General features: G+C 50.0%; 1 protein-coding gene across 5 annotated transcripts in view; it reads right to left on the minus strand.

The window, feature by feature from the left end:
- TOM1L2 (target of myb1 like 2 membrane trafficking protein) overlaps window positions 1–13,495 on the minus strand; it is a 50,880-nt gene that overhangs the window by 36,850 nt on the left and 535 nt on the right. The window contains exon 1 of one of the 5 annotated variants that reach the window (XM_082772537.1): window positions 5,471–5,486. The exons of 3 other annotated variants lie outside the window; for them this stretch is intronic. The gene's annotated coding sequence lies outside the window, so the exon portion shown is untranslated. Of the gene's footprint in view, window positions 1–1,544; window positions 1,562–5,470; window positions 5,487–13,495 lie in introns of those variants that run through there. One more of the 5 variants, XM_082772538.1, reaches the window with a different exon arrangement.

Consider the following 13,495-nt stretch of genomic DNA (forward strand, 5'->3'; position numbering starts at 1 on the left):
AAATCTCTCCGAAAGGTCTATCTGGAAGCATCAGGAAGCGGTGCTGCATAATGGTCCTGAAGGAAAAGGCAAAGCTCAAACGTTGCGCTAGCTACAGATTGCATCAAACGAAAATATGGGGGTTGTTTGCTGTCTGTGTATCGGAACCTCCTCGATGAGCAGAGCTCTGTGCTCAGAGAAATCACAGCTTTCTCTCCTGAGACTTTTCCAGATGTTGCTTCAGAGACTCTTGATTTATACGCTTGGGAAAGAATTACTCACAAAAAAAAAAAAATAACACCTCCTGTTTATGCAAGAAACACGCACGGCGATGCATGCTGTTACAGAGATCCAAAAGCACTGAAGTTCGGATTTCCAATTATTCCCCTCCCCTCCGACAGCTAGGATCTGACTTCTGGTGTTCAAGTGGCACAAAACCTCCTTTTCCTTTGGTCTTGGAATTTCAGAAGACTGCGGATCTGAAATCTTTGCCTTGTCTGTTAACAGCCCAGCTGCTTACCAGGGGTGCTTCAAGACTGAAATTAGCAAATCAAAGGGTCAGATGTGTTACGTTTCACTGCATAATACGTGACAGGGAACAGGACAAGGCACAGTATTCGCAGGCTCTTATTCCCATCCTGCTGGCTGCCCTCCCTTCAGCTCAGCAGAGCTCTCTCCCACCAGCTGAGGTCAAACCAAAACGCTGTCAGAGAACGTGCGAAGGTCTTTCAAGACAAAAAAAAAAGTTTTGCAGAGCCATGCAAAACACACACGCTAGCTCAACAAGGGAGGAGAAGCTCTTGAACGAGATGATCACATCTCTGCTCCCAGCTGCAGCTTACCAAGCTGTTTTGCTGTAAGCATCACGAGGTTTTGTGGCTGCTTTTGCCTCTCGGATTCAACAACTCACCAACGACCCGCACGGCACCAGCAAGAAAACCTGGGGGAGGACTGCTTACAGAGACCACAGAGACATATTTCAGCTGTCCAAGCAAAATGAAGAGAAGAACAAAGATCCTCAGCATTCAGGTGGCTCTGAGTTCAAGATATCTCACTTGGAAGAGAGCAATACACCAGAATAACACACTTGGGTACTCCCGGGCCTCACAGCCTCTTCCTTTCTCTACCTCTGCTTTTAAGATGACAGTCACAGACACTTAGGTATTAGAGCAATCAACAGGAGGGTTTTTTTTTTTTTTTCCTTTTATTAAAAAGCTGCTATGAAAAACTAGATGTGAATCATTGAAAATTCTAGATCAAAACTCGCCTCTGAAGCGGCTTGCTCATAAAAACCTGCCAGTTTCTTTGTACGGAAGCACGGCTCCAAGAGCATTTTTCAATTAGCCACCTCACTGCTCCAAGCCCTTTTTTTCCATTCCTTATTTCACACTGCTCTGAAAATGCTGAGCTTCACACTTCCAAAGAAAAAGCCAGTCAGCTAGAACAAACGGGCTCAATCTGAACTGCAAGGCATTACAGAAAAACGTGATTTGGGTTGTACTGCTGCAGCACTGGTCACCCACTTTGACCGCTGTGATTTTTCAATTGATTTCAGTGATGCTTACATCGAAAGTCTTTTGGATGAAGTCATCTATCCTCTGCTCGTTCCTTTGCCAAAGTTTCTGGGGCTGAATAAATGAATAATCATAGCCTGTAATGACTGCAGACTCTACAATAAAAGAAAATAATGAGAATCTGTGGACGCGGATATGTACAACCATAAGGAGTATTTAGCTCAAGCGCCGTTTGAAGGCAGGGTGATAGACTGGGAACTGTCGTTTTCTCCAATTAACTTCCAGATTTGCTTCTTTTTGAAGCTGCCGCCCGAACGCCAAGCTTTTCCAACCCAGCTCACACTTACCTGCGAATATGAATACGTAATACGCAATTATTGTGACTTTGAGAGCACGTGGAATTGTCAGTTTTGTTACAACATTCCTGTGCTTTAGGTGTGCTACGGAAAAGCCATCGCTCAACATCCCCCAGAAATTCAGCCTCTTAGGAACAGGAACCTGCAGCTGATTAACTGAGCGTAGCTGCGCAGCAGTTTCAGAAGCAAAGCAAGGTGAATGGAGCAACACATATTAAAGAAATATTAAGTGCTGTATAACAAAAGAGATTTTTCCTTTGTTCTCGTGTCTGAGCCTCACCTGAACAAGAAGAAAACCAAACCAGAAATCTTTATGATATTACCAGAGTAGGCAGGAGGGCAAATCAGCTTCACCAGCTGAGTTTATCCCATCTCATAGGTCCTGATGCATCTGCAGGCTGTAAGCCCAGAGTGACCTTACAGCCCTACAACCATCACATCAGACAGAAACGGCCCCGCAGGGCAACCTACTCCAGGCAGTTCCTGTACTCAGATTTTGCTCATCTCGGGCACAAATGAGGGTTTGGTCACAGTCCCAAAAGGCATTTGGAGCCTGGATCCCAAGCAGCTCAGTATTTCTATGCAATGAAGACTTTTATGAAGCTCCCCCATCAGCAGAAATCGTTGCCGCTGCCAGCACGCCTCGCTGAATGACATGGGCATGCAAGTCACTCCCTTCCCAAACAGATGGCGGAAAAGAGACGACAGCTTCCTTAAAACAAAGCGAAATCCCTCGGACTTCCTCATTCTCAGCTTGAGAAGAACAACAGAAACTTCCTCCTGTGCACCGTGCACTCCTGAAAGCCTACGCGCTGTGAAAAGCTGTCCTGCAGAGCCAGGGCACACGGCAGCAGCTCAACAACCCATTTCCATGATTCACAGACATTTCTCCCTAAAATTCAGCCTGTACCGTGCACTACCACACCTCTTCCAGCAGTGACCTTGGCCAGATCCCCGTCTCAGTGCACAGACACGGGATGCAAAGCGCGGTGCTTCTTGGCGGCTGACAAACGGGCACCTGCTCCCGGCAGAAATCGATGCGCTGAAGCCGTCAAGCAGAAATGGCAAAGCAGCCTTACAACACGGGTTCTGTGCTAATGGCTTTAGTGGATTTGAATGGAGACGTTCGCTGGGTGATGTACTGCAGGGGAGCAACAAACCCGTGGTCCCTCCTCGTGTGATGGCTTTGGCTGCGCTTCCACTCCTCTGGCATTATCGTGCCCGGAGTGCCCATCTTTCTTCTCTGGACGAGAGGCACAAGAGCTGAATTTAAAAGCTTGCGGATGATAAAATGTTCTCCCTCGGATTTGCCTTTTTCTGAATTGGGCTGGGACTGCTGGAACTCACCCACGTGGCTCCATGTGGGGGAACTCACCAGCACGCCGCTGTCGGAACAAGTTGGTGTTTATCTGCCTCCTCCTCTGGCCAGGGACAGGCAGACATTGCTGAGCACCAAAACACACCGGCATCTGGTCATTGCCATAGGCAGAACTTGGAGTTTAGCTTGCCATTTGCCAAAGGATTTTTCCTATTGCTTTCATTTATCCAAGGATTTGGGATGATCGCAGGCAGCTATTTTGACCATTCCTTAATTGGGAATCTCAAGCATTAAAACAGCGCCAAATTGAATGAATAACGCACGCTTACCAACACCAGAAATACAAAATCAGTTGATTGCTGAGCCTTTGGCTCTCCCACACCAAAAAAAATACAGAAAGACAAGACAAATATTCCACAAAAGCTGTTAAACACACACTTAATTCGTATACCTTGATGTGTCCTAACGCCAAACAATAACTGCTGGAAAAAACTCTATTTTATCAGCCTTAACTCACAACTCCAGGAGCAGGGGCAGCTGAAAGTGGTGGTTTATTTCTCAGCCTCGTTGGTAGCAAGGATGCCTCAGGGCTGCATCGCCGTGGCTGTGCTGTTTGTAACAATCACACCAAACACTGCTACGACGATTTCTTACCCAAAGTTTGCCAATTGCTTTTTAAAACATTACTGGGGAAAAAAAAAAAAAAAAAAAGCAGAAAAACGATACCGTGCACGCAAAGCAGATGAAGGTCTGTGACAGCAAGACACTTCCAAGAGGAAAGAGAGAGGACGAGGGATCTCCTACACGCCAGGACAGTTTTACCAGCCAGGGCTGCAGGCAGCGCCCTGTTACAGGTGGATATCCCAGCGGGATGTAGGAGCGAGGAGATGCCCTGACCTGTGACCAGCTGCCCCATTCGGGACTTCAGCGGCACCCAGCAATTACAGGTGAGACTGAAAATAAAGTCTGTGGCAAGTTATGGATGATCAGCGTGTCAGTGAGCTATATTTGAAATCTATCAGCTCTTGATGGCTAATTTTGTACTACATGAGTAAAGCAAGTCCTAATAACTCACTTGGGACTTCACTACAGTACTTACAAGCTACGTGCTTTTCATATTCATAAAACAAAACTAATTGCCTTTCATGGATGAAATGTTCCAAGAATTTTTAATCCACGTCAGCTGCAAACTCTAAAAAATCCATCCCCATATATTTAAGACTCCCCCTCCCACCCACTCACTTGCAACACGTTGTTTGCTGCAAACAAACTACAAGGCAAAGCGAATCCGTCAGGCGCCCACGTTACCATTCTTCTTCTCTTTTTACAGGTCCCTCTTGAAGTCAATTGCCTGCGTTCTCACACGTGCTTAAAATAAACCGAAGACGCTAATTACATTTAGCGAGGGGGGAAAAAAAAAGGCGAAATCTTCCAATCCTACAACAACAGCAGGAACAACTTTACTCCTTAACGGCGGCACGCTACGGCAGATCTTTTTTTCTTTTTTAAAGTAAATATTCAGAGGAGATAATTAAAATGTGTTATGAATGGAGCTAAACAAACCTCGCAGCGGGACGGCTCCGTGTGCGCGTCCCCACCCCCGGCACCCCTCTACCCACAGCTCCGGAGGTGAGAGCAAGCCCCCGGTGATCCCCCCGAGTGGAGGGGCACCAGCTTTTGGGGGCTGACAGCTCACGTTTGCTGGTGTGAAACGCTTCAGCTTGCTTTTCCCTTTCGCAGCCTGCCTTCCCGCTGCTCCACCAGCGAGCCTGCGCGCGAGGCAGCCAGCTCCTGCCCCATTCAAATCCTCCCGAACCTCCGGGGTTTGAAGAGCGGTGCCTGGAATAAAACTCAGCATTTCCTCTGCGGGAAGCGAGGAGAGCTGGCTTGCTTTCTGCTAGGTAGAAAGCGGGTAGCAGGGGTAGCTGCTGCCAGCGCCGCCGTCCCTTGCCAGCTGCCCCCTCCGATGAGCCAAGCTCCGTATTCCTGCACGAGCTCGGAGGGAAAACGCTTCCAGGCGACCTGCTCAGGAAACCCGAGTGCAAATCAGGCAACGACAGACACTAACAAGATACATGTGCCCCGTCCTGTCTCGTACGGGCTGAGAAATGCGGGTTTCTCGGTGTCTAATAACCCCATAAAAATGCTGCTCCGTTCCTACAGCCCCATTACTTCGGTGTCACCGCTGCAGATAAGCCTGAAAAAGACTGATAACGGGGAATGTAAATACCAGGAGCTTACATCAAGTGTGCCTGTTTCTAAAAGTGGCCTTTTTGCTTCCCCATCAGTCCCCCTTCACCCACCTCTGTGATCTAGCCCCACTCCTGTAAATCCCTTAGGTCAGAAACCGTCCCAATCCCTTCCACGTCGCATCGTAATCACCTCTAGGACGTGACAGTGCGGTGCTGCGAGATAAAAACAACGTAAATGTATCAGAGAACTACAGCATAGTTTCGGAAAATCACTACATTAGTCCTTGGACAGGTAAAAGTCGATCAAGAACACGGGTTTGGAGCAAGGCTTATTTATCGTGTGAGCATCCCTGATTATCAGGACCCTGCCAGGGAGCAGCTCTCCCATCCCCTGCTTGCAGCTTGCTCCTCAGCAGCGCTGGAAGAAGCCACACGATTTGGAATAAAATATCCCAAACCTACCACAGCCTTCCTGCAAGGCCACAGGGCCAGGGAACCACGCGAGTGTCACTGCTTCTGCTTGGGACAGAACCCCCCAGACCCGAAGGCTGACCCCTTCGGGTTGTTTGCTGAACTTTAATCACTTTCCAAGTCTGACAGCTGCTCAAACTTAATTGCTCATTACGCTTGTAAATAAAAACTGATCTCACTCGCTGCTTAGCCAACCATCTCCCAGTTGCCATAACAACTCCTTGCCTAATAAGTGATTTCAGATTTTACCATTATTTGTACTCGGCGGAAAATTTCACAAAGGTGTGAGATCGCTCTTTTCACAAAAATACCCTTCTAATTAGAAGAACCGAAAATCAGTCGAGAAAGGGCAGCTCGGAGATGATAAAAAAACCAGCAAGCTGTTTATTACAACAGCTTGAACATGAGATAAGGGTGCCCCAAACCCAAATATGTGCTGGATCTTGCTTAACCCCTACCTTTCAGTGCCAATCCTCTTATTATCATTCCTACCTGTACCCCGTAGCAACCAGGACAATCCCAGACAGCATCCAGGCAGTAATTAGCCACAAAGCAGAGACCAATTTCAAGAGTGGCTGTAAATGAAATACTCCAGTACAGTTTGCACATTGATTTTCTCTCCTGTTCCTAAATCTCGGACCCATTAACTGGTTTTGTTCCTGATCACTCTGGTAACTCACAAGAACACTTCTGGGTGAGCACTGAAGGGTTACGATTCTGGCCAGATTCATGAAAAAAGGGAGAAAAACGCTTGGATTGGGCCCAGCAGATGGCCCCTGTACCAACTCCAATCAATGCTTACACAGCACAGCAGAGGTAAGTGTTTCCAAAGTATTTCCAAACAGAAATACTTGGGCTAAGATGTTACCTGCTTGACTTCAGTTCGACAGAAATTTGGGAGCTTTCACAAAAGGAACCCCTTTTGGAAGGGGTACAACATACATCTTGTCTCTCCTCACTCATAAACTTCCTCCAGGCTTGCCTTTTCAGACAGCATCACTAATAAGAGCCTTACAGATATCTTAAAAAAATAATTCTCTCTCTCTCAGTAAGTTTTTGATCAACACAGCTTCGGCAAACTGCCTGTGAGAACACGAAGTTGTCTGTCTGAGCAGGCGAAGTGACGGGGAGCCACGAAGTGCTGCTGGCTGGTAGGGCTAGCACGGAATAAAGACCTTCCAAATTTGCTGGCAAAGCTGCTGAAGCTTGCAATTCATTTCATCTGCTCAAGGTAGCTCTGTGTGCGCGCGCTCAAGGAGGGGCGTCCTTCTCCTTCCAAAAGGGAAACAAACGCAGAAAGCTATAATTAAGATATAACTAAAGTCAGGGGAAAAAAAACAGTCAGGAAATAGAAGATTTAATAAATAAATAAATAAATAAATAAATAAGGACTTTTTCTGCATTTCCTCAGCTGGGCAAGAGGCATGAATTCTTTGTTATTTGGGTCAAACACAAAGCTCGTCACACTCCTTGCAGTGGACTACGAAAACACAGAGGATGCAACGTTAACAAAATCCTCGATATTCCCGCTCACACCCGAGAGGTGACAAAGTCCTTCCAGCCCTACAAAAAGACACCGGTGCTCGGCACAGCTCTTGGGGTTCCAGCACAGTTTCTAGCACCAACGCGCGGCTTCTTGATCTGAATCTGAACAAAGAATTTCTTCCCGAAGCGCTGCAACCCAGAAAAGGCTGCCGAGGACCAGCTGGGAGCAGGCTGGCTCCTGCTCAAAGAGCACGCAGGCTTACCAACCAACCCAAGGACTCAGCAGGGATCCCCGGAGTAGCTGCTCGTGGCTTATCATCTCGTGCCTCCTGATGCTCCCGGAGACGGTGCCGCAAACGCCGGGCTGCCAGAGGGTTCCCCTGAGCTGAGAGATGCAGACACGCTGGTAAATAGCCCACACGTACCGTGCCAGGAGCTCCCCGAGCACAGGCAGGGAAGACACGCCGATGTATTTTTGTTTTCTTGCCTGATCCTTGATTCTGAGAGGAGTTACTACGTTATGGGGCGCACTGGATTAAGCTGGCAGGTGCAGGACACTCACAGAGGGAATATTTACATTTAAAGACACCAACAGACTGAACTTATTTGCTCATCCCTGTCCTGAGCAAAGGAAAGAGTGCTTATTAACTGGAAGATGTGGCTCCTTGAGCTACATAAAGGCACGCTCACCCGCAGCGAGGTTCCTGCTCCACAGGGAAGAGACCAGGACAGAGGAAAGCCTTTAGAGCAGAGGCTTTTGCCCTCAAGAGCCATCGGCTTCAGAAGAGCCCTTTCCAACTGACAGTAACTGAAACACACGAGCAAAACAAGCAGGGAGAACTGCCCGCAGGATGACTAAGCAGACACAGAAGACAAAGCCCTCGAGATAGGATTTTTACACCCAGCAACAAGTCTGCTCCGTGTAGCAAAGTGGTGTTTCTCCAGGGGGATGCAAATGGGAAAATCCAGCCCCGGTGTGGCTGACCTGTGCAGTCCCATCACACCGATACGGGGGAAAAAACCCACTCAGGCTGGCCCCTGGGTTCACCCCGTAACCCTTCAGGGCTCTTATAACGCTCCTCTCCAAGCATGTAGGCTTTTTATCACCTCTTTTCTAGGTGATTTCCTAACACGGGGATCACCAGGCCAAGTCCGCAGAGCGCCAGGGCTGCAGGTACCGGGCTGGGCTCTGCCCCACCAAAGGTCATCTCAGAAATTTCTGCAAAAGCTTCTCTTCCTGGAATTGGCCTTGAATAAAAACCCAGTGCAGGCTGCAAAAATCAAAGGAAAGGCAGGATAATTTAAAAATTTAAATTAATAATTTAAAAGTGCTCTCCATTCAGCTAAGGAAAACACGTAACACTTGTCTTTTTTTTTTTTTTGGTGAAAATAGTTTTGGATGAAACTCGCAAGCAGCTGGAAGGGTCTGTGGGGCTGTTCTAACTCTGCCTCTTTTGCTAAGCCTGTTCTCAATGTGCAGTTTAAAAATCCGCCGCGTACATGAGCGGAGCAGGATCGAAGTGGGAACGAGCTGTCCTCACGCTGCGACCTCTCACGTAGAGCCTTGTATTAGAAGCATATGGAACGTGCATCGAAGCACCCCGCGCTGCAGGAGATAAAACTGCATTACTCAAAAAATACACGCTGTAATACCTCCACCAACTACAATCTCCTTTTGTGCCTGGAAAATAAATCCAGTCTTAGGAACCCAGTATTAAATGGCATTATACTAATTACCCCGCTTCGCACATCCCTGTAGTTTCTCCAAGTTCCCAGATTCCTGACTCAGTACTTTCTTTGCTCCTTTAAGAGCAGAGATATCCATTTTCGCATTTCATGGAGATTTTCCTTACAACATAATCCACCACCACGAAGCGAAAGCAGATCCAAATAGGTTTTAGGTTTTTATCAACCTAAAAGCATTTTATCAGCCTCTCTTCTGCATGATGGGCGTGATTCTGGACCCTCAGCGTGGGCTGGGATGCTAACAGCTGGCCAGCTGCAGCAGCACACCCAAAAACACTCAGGAGGAGTAAAAGGAGAGCACGGTCTGTGCCCTGTGGGTGAGGATGATGCTCACCTACCTGACACAGCAAAAGCTGCAGGCACCTGGGAGCAAGGGAAGTTACTGCTGGCTGGCACTGAGACAAACCTGCACGCCGAACAGAGCACAGAACTGCAGTGGGTACGAGGAAAAGTCAGAATCTTGGGGCTTTTTGCTTAATTGCAGTGTTATGCATGAAAAGGGAGATGATTTGGAGCCTGGCAGCATCCCCCAAACACAGCAGAAAGTTTATTCTGAATGTAACTTAGCCAATTTGTTTATGGGGACAAGAAAGTGTGGGCTAAATCTTCCTACAGGATTACGGCGGGCTGCTCCCTGTAACACATCTCTCTTCTCCTGCACGGCGTTGTGAACGCCTTCATTTAGGAGCCACTTTTATTCCAAGACCCATAAAAACCTGGAGACATCAGACCTTTCGTCGGGTTTCTTAAGTGTTTCCTGAGAAGAAAGGAGAATAAAAAGGTGCCTGTACATCTTGTCTCATTAAAAAAGAAAAAAAAAAAATGAGGGGGAAACAAACCAGCAGCTCTGCTCCACATTTATTACCAATTTAACAGCCCTGAATGGAAACTGCAAACGCTTTGATAAAAATCAATTGGAAAGCTGTCTGCCTGGCTGCTGCCTCAATAAAGTGCCTCTGCATCCCTCGCTGAAACCTCGGTTTTGTAGCCTCCTTAAACAATACTGCTCATTAAATCGTGGCACCGGGGCCCTCCGAAAACAGCCTCCAAGGCGAGCACCCAGACCTGAGCCCCAAGAGGAACTGGGGCTGCAAACCAGCATGTCCTGAGCAAAGCCCTCACCCCAATTATGCAGGACGTGTTAATTTCTCCTATTTTGTTAAAAATTAACTTCCAGGTCCCTGTGTAAGCCGGGTCTGAAGCCTTGCCGGGAGGCTTTTGGCTGGGAGTCAGGCGGACCCCACGTGCCACTGCCCCAGAGCAGAGCACGGTGTCCCCGTCCGTCTGTCCATCCATCCATCCATCCGTCCACGAGCAGCACTGCCTGAGCTCAGCCCCACACCCACGAGGGTGCTGGGGGGCAAGGAGCGAGGTTCAGCTTGGTTTCAAGCACACAAACACCCCCCCGAAGTGTTCACAAAGTCCCCGGTGCCAAAAAAAAATCCTACGAAGGGAGCTGGTTTTGCTCTCTCCTCGCGTGTGAGCCATATGGCCCGTGTCGAATAAGCAGAATGGAAAAAAAAAAAAAAGAAAAAGTTGCCAGCACTCCCTGCTCTTGTAATTCAATCAGTTTTAATCACCCGGGATGTTTTTGCTAACCTCCAGTGAGGATATTCCCTCTGGTCACCTTGAATGGAGCGGTGACACTTTATACGTGAGCGACTTGAAAAAAAAAGGCCAAAACGCACTTTGCGGTGGGATGTGGACTCTCAAGGCAAATTCCCACGACTGCAAATTGCTTTTTCCACAGGGCAGCCCCTCTCCAGGCACCAAGCATCGCGTCTTCACGATTTACGACCCATCTTTTCCTATCCTTCCTCCTCGCTGAGCAGGGATCTTCCCATCAGAAAGCGCTGACAGAAGCGATGCTGAGGAAGCTTCTCCCAAGTCTGGATGGACGTGAAAAAGTTTCACTGCCTCCCAGAGCCCTGGAGAAGTAACAGATCCTGCTGCACAACCCTGGGCGAGACTTAAATCCTGTGTAAAATCTCGCTATTGCCTCCCCTTCCTGCAACCAGCTGGCGAAAGGCAACAAGGAAATTGCAAAACGGCTCCGAAGCAGACGCCCAGGAACCTCCTGGCCTCAGGTGACTGCCAGCCACCCCCAGCCCTCCTAAAACCACCTCTCAGCTCTGCAGAGGCCTCGCCAGAGACGAAAGGACCATCAGGATATTAGAGAAAAATGCAGGGAGGTTTGTAATTAGCAGCCACGGCGGTGTTTTATACGGCCTCTGTTACGTGGCTGCTGGAAAGCGGGCTGAGGCCAGCACACAGTGCAAAAATCGGGGAGCTTTGGGAGAAGAGGAGCCTGGCGCACGTCTGCGCTGGCACTGGAGGTGCAGGAGCCTCGATCCATCTCCATTACAAATCCTCTGAGCTCATCGCAGCGTCGCTTTCCCACATCAAGCAAAAAGAGTTCGCAGAAAAAGCCTGCCTGGCTGGCTGCAGCCACGATCCAGATAAAGAGGAGGTGGAAAAGAGAAAACCCCTCGCTTTACCTCGCTCGGCTCTCCCCAGGCCTTCTCTGACATCTCCGATCTTTCAGGCCCGGCGTTTATCTGAGGACGTCGTCTCACCCTAATTAAATCTTCACGCCAAGCCCCGCTACGTGCCGGCAGCAGGGCAGGGAGCTCGTGGCGCGCTGAGGGCCCCGCAGATTATCCTGAGCTCCTGAGGCCTCGCTCGAAAACACCACAACTGCACCCAGCACAGCGTGTTCGAACAGCGATCCGACAGCTCTCGGCTTCTTTTAGAGAAGGAAGAGGAGTGAGAAGCGTATTCTGCGAGCTCATTGAAAGGAAAAACCAGCACAACAAACCGGGGGAGCGCGGGGCGAACGGCGGCGGCCGGGAACAAGGCGTGCTTTTGTTTTGCTGCTGTCTCGGGGAGGCATCGTTGGCAGCGCCGCCAGAAGCACAAAGCTTCCAAAATGAAACCCTGCAGGGATCGCTCCCCACCCCAAGGGAGGCGAAAACATAAAGTGCAACTGGATTTCGTGCTACGAGCCCCTCACACGGCCCTAAGATGAGCAGGGGGACGCAGGCAGGAGAGGCAGAAGGCTAGCAAAGCAGATCGCAGCATTAAAACCCCTCCACGATAAATGAGAATGAAGGGAACTCCTTTAAACCACTCACCGATGCTAAAAAAATCTGCCAAAACCTGAAGAAACGGATCAGAAATCCCTGCCCTCGCTGGACGACGCTCCTCAAAGAGCTCCCGTCCAGGCGGCCTGGCAGATGGCACCCCACAAAGCAAACCCCACGTCAGGAATCACATCAAACTCCCACCCTTCACCTCCTCGGCCTCAAAGTCTCCGTGTTTGGACCAGACAAAGTTCAGCTGGACCAGAACTTCTGGGTTTTGAGGCCAGGGCCTCTGCAAAACGTTTCTGCTTCGATTCCCAGAGGCACGAGTCCCCTGGCATTTCATAATGGAGAAGAGCCGGAGGCTGGGCTACACGTGGCCATATATTATATTGTACATAACGCCCTGAGCGAGGCGTTATTGCTGTTTATGAAATAAAGCAAACACTGTGTTTCTTCAACATCCACAAGCAGGAGGTGATGGCAACCACGGGTGAGGTATGGAGCCCTGCAGAGGCAGAGCCTGGGCTCTCTCCCGTGGCCCTGGTTACCCGAAACCAGCCTTGCCCCAGCCACGCAGGGATGCCACGCTGCCAAGAAGCCCCCTGACACCACCGAAGGGTTGTCACCGCCACCACGTTTCAAGAATTGGGATGAAAACCAACTGCACGCTCATGGCTCCGCACCCCAACACCCTCCCTGCACCTCCACACGTCCCGGGGAGGTTTCGACGCTTGGGGACAAAGGAGAAGGAGACGGCCAGGACGGGGCAAACACGGGCACAGCTCCCCCTCCACCAACCCCCCCGAGCAGCCCCACAGCCCGCTGCCTCCCCCCAGAGCCCCCTGAACCCCCCAGGACCCCCACAGAGTCCTCCAGGACCCCCCAGTTCCCCACCTCCAGGCCCTCCCCAGACCTCCCCAACCCCCCAGAGCACCCCTGGCACCCCCTTGACCGCCCAGGCTCCCCAATTCGTGGTGCCTCACTGCCCCCAGAGCCCCCTACTTCCCCCCAAAGCCCCCTACAGCCCCTCATTTCCCCCTCAAAGTGCCCTAACGCCCCCCACAGACCCCCATTTTCCTCCAGGACCCCTAACGCCCCCCACAGCCCCCCATTTTCCCCTTATTGCCCCCTCAAAGCCCCCCACTGCACCTCAGAGCCCCCATTACCCCCCACTACCCCTTCTAGGTACCCCAATTTCCCCCCTATTTCCCCTGGAGCCCTCCATTACCCCTCAGAGCCCCCTCAGAGCCCTCCATTTTCCCTCATTGCCCCCCAGAGCCCCCTATTGCCCCCATTTCCCCCTTAACGCCCCCCATTACCCCCCTAACACCCCCCATCGCCCCTAATG

Source organism: Aythya marila (assembly GCF_965140915.1).
Source record: "Aythya marila genome assembly, chromosome: 15".
NCBI classification, from domain to species: domain Eukaryota; kingdom Metazoa; phylum Chordata; class Aves; order Anseriformes; family Anatidae; genus Aythya; species Aythya marila.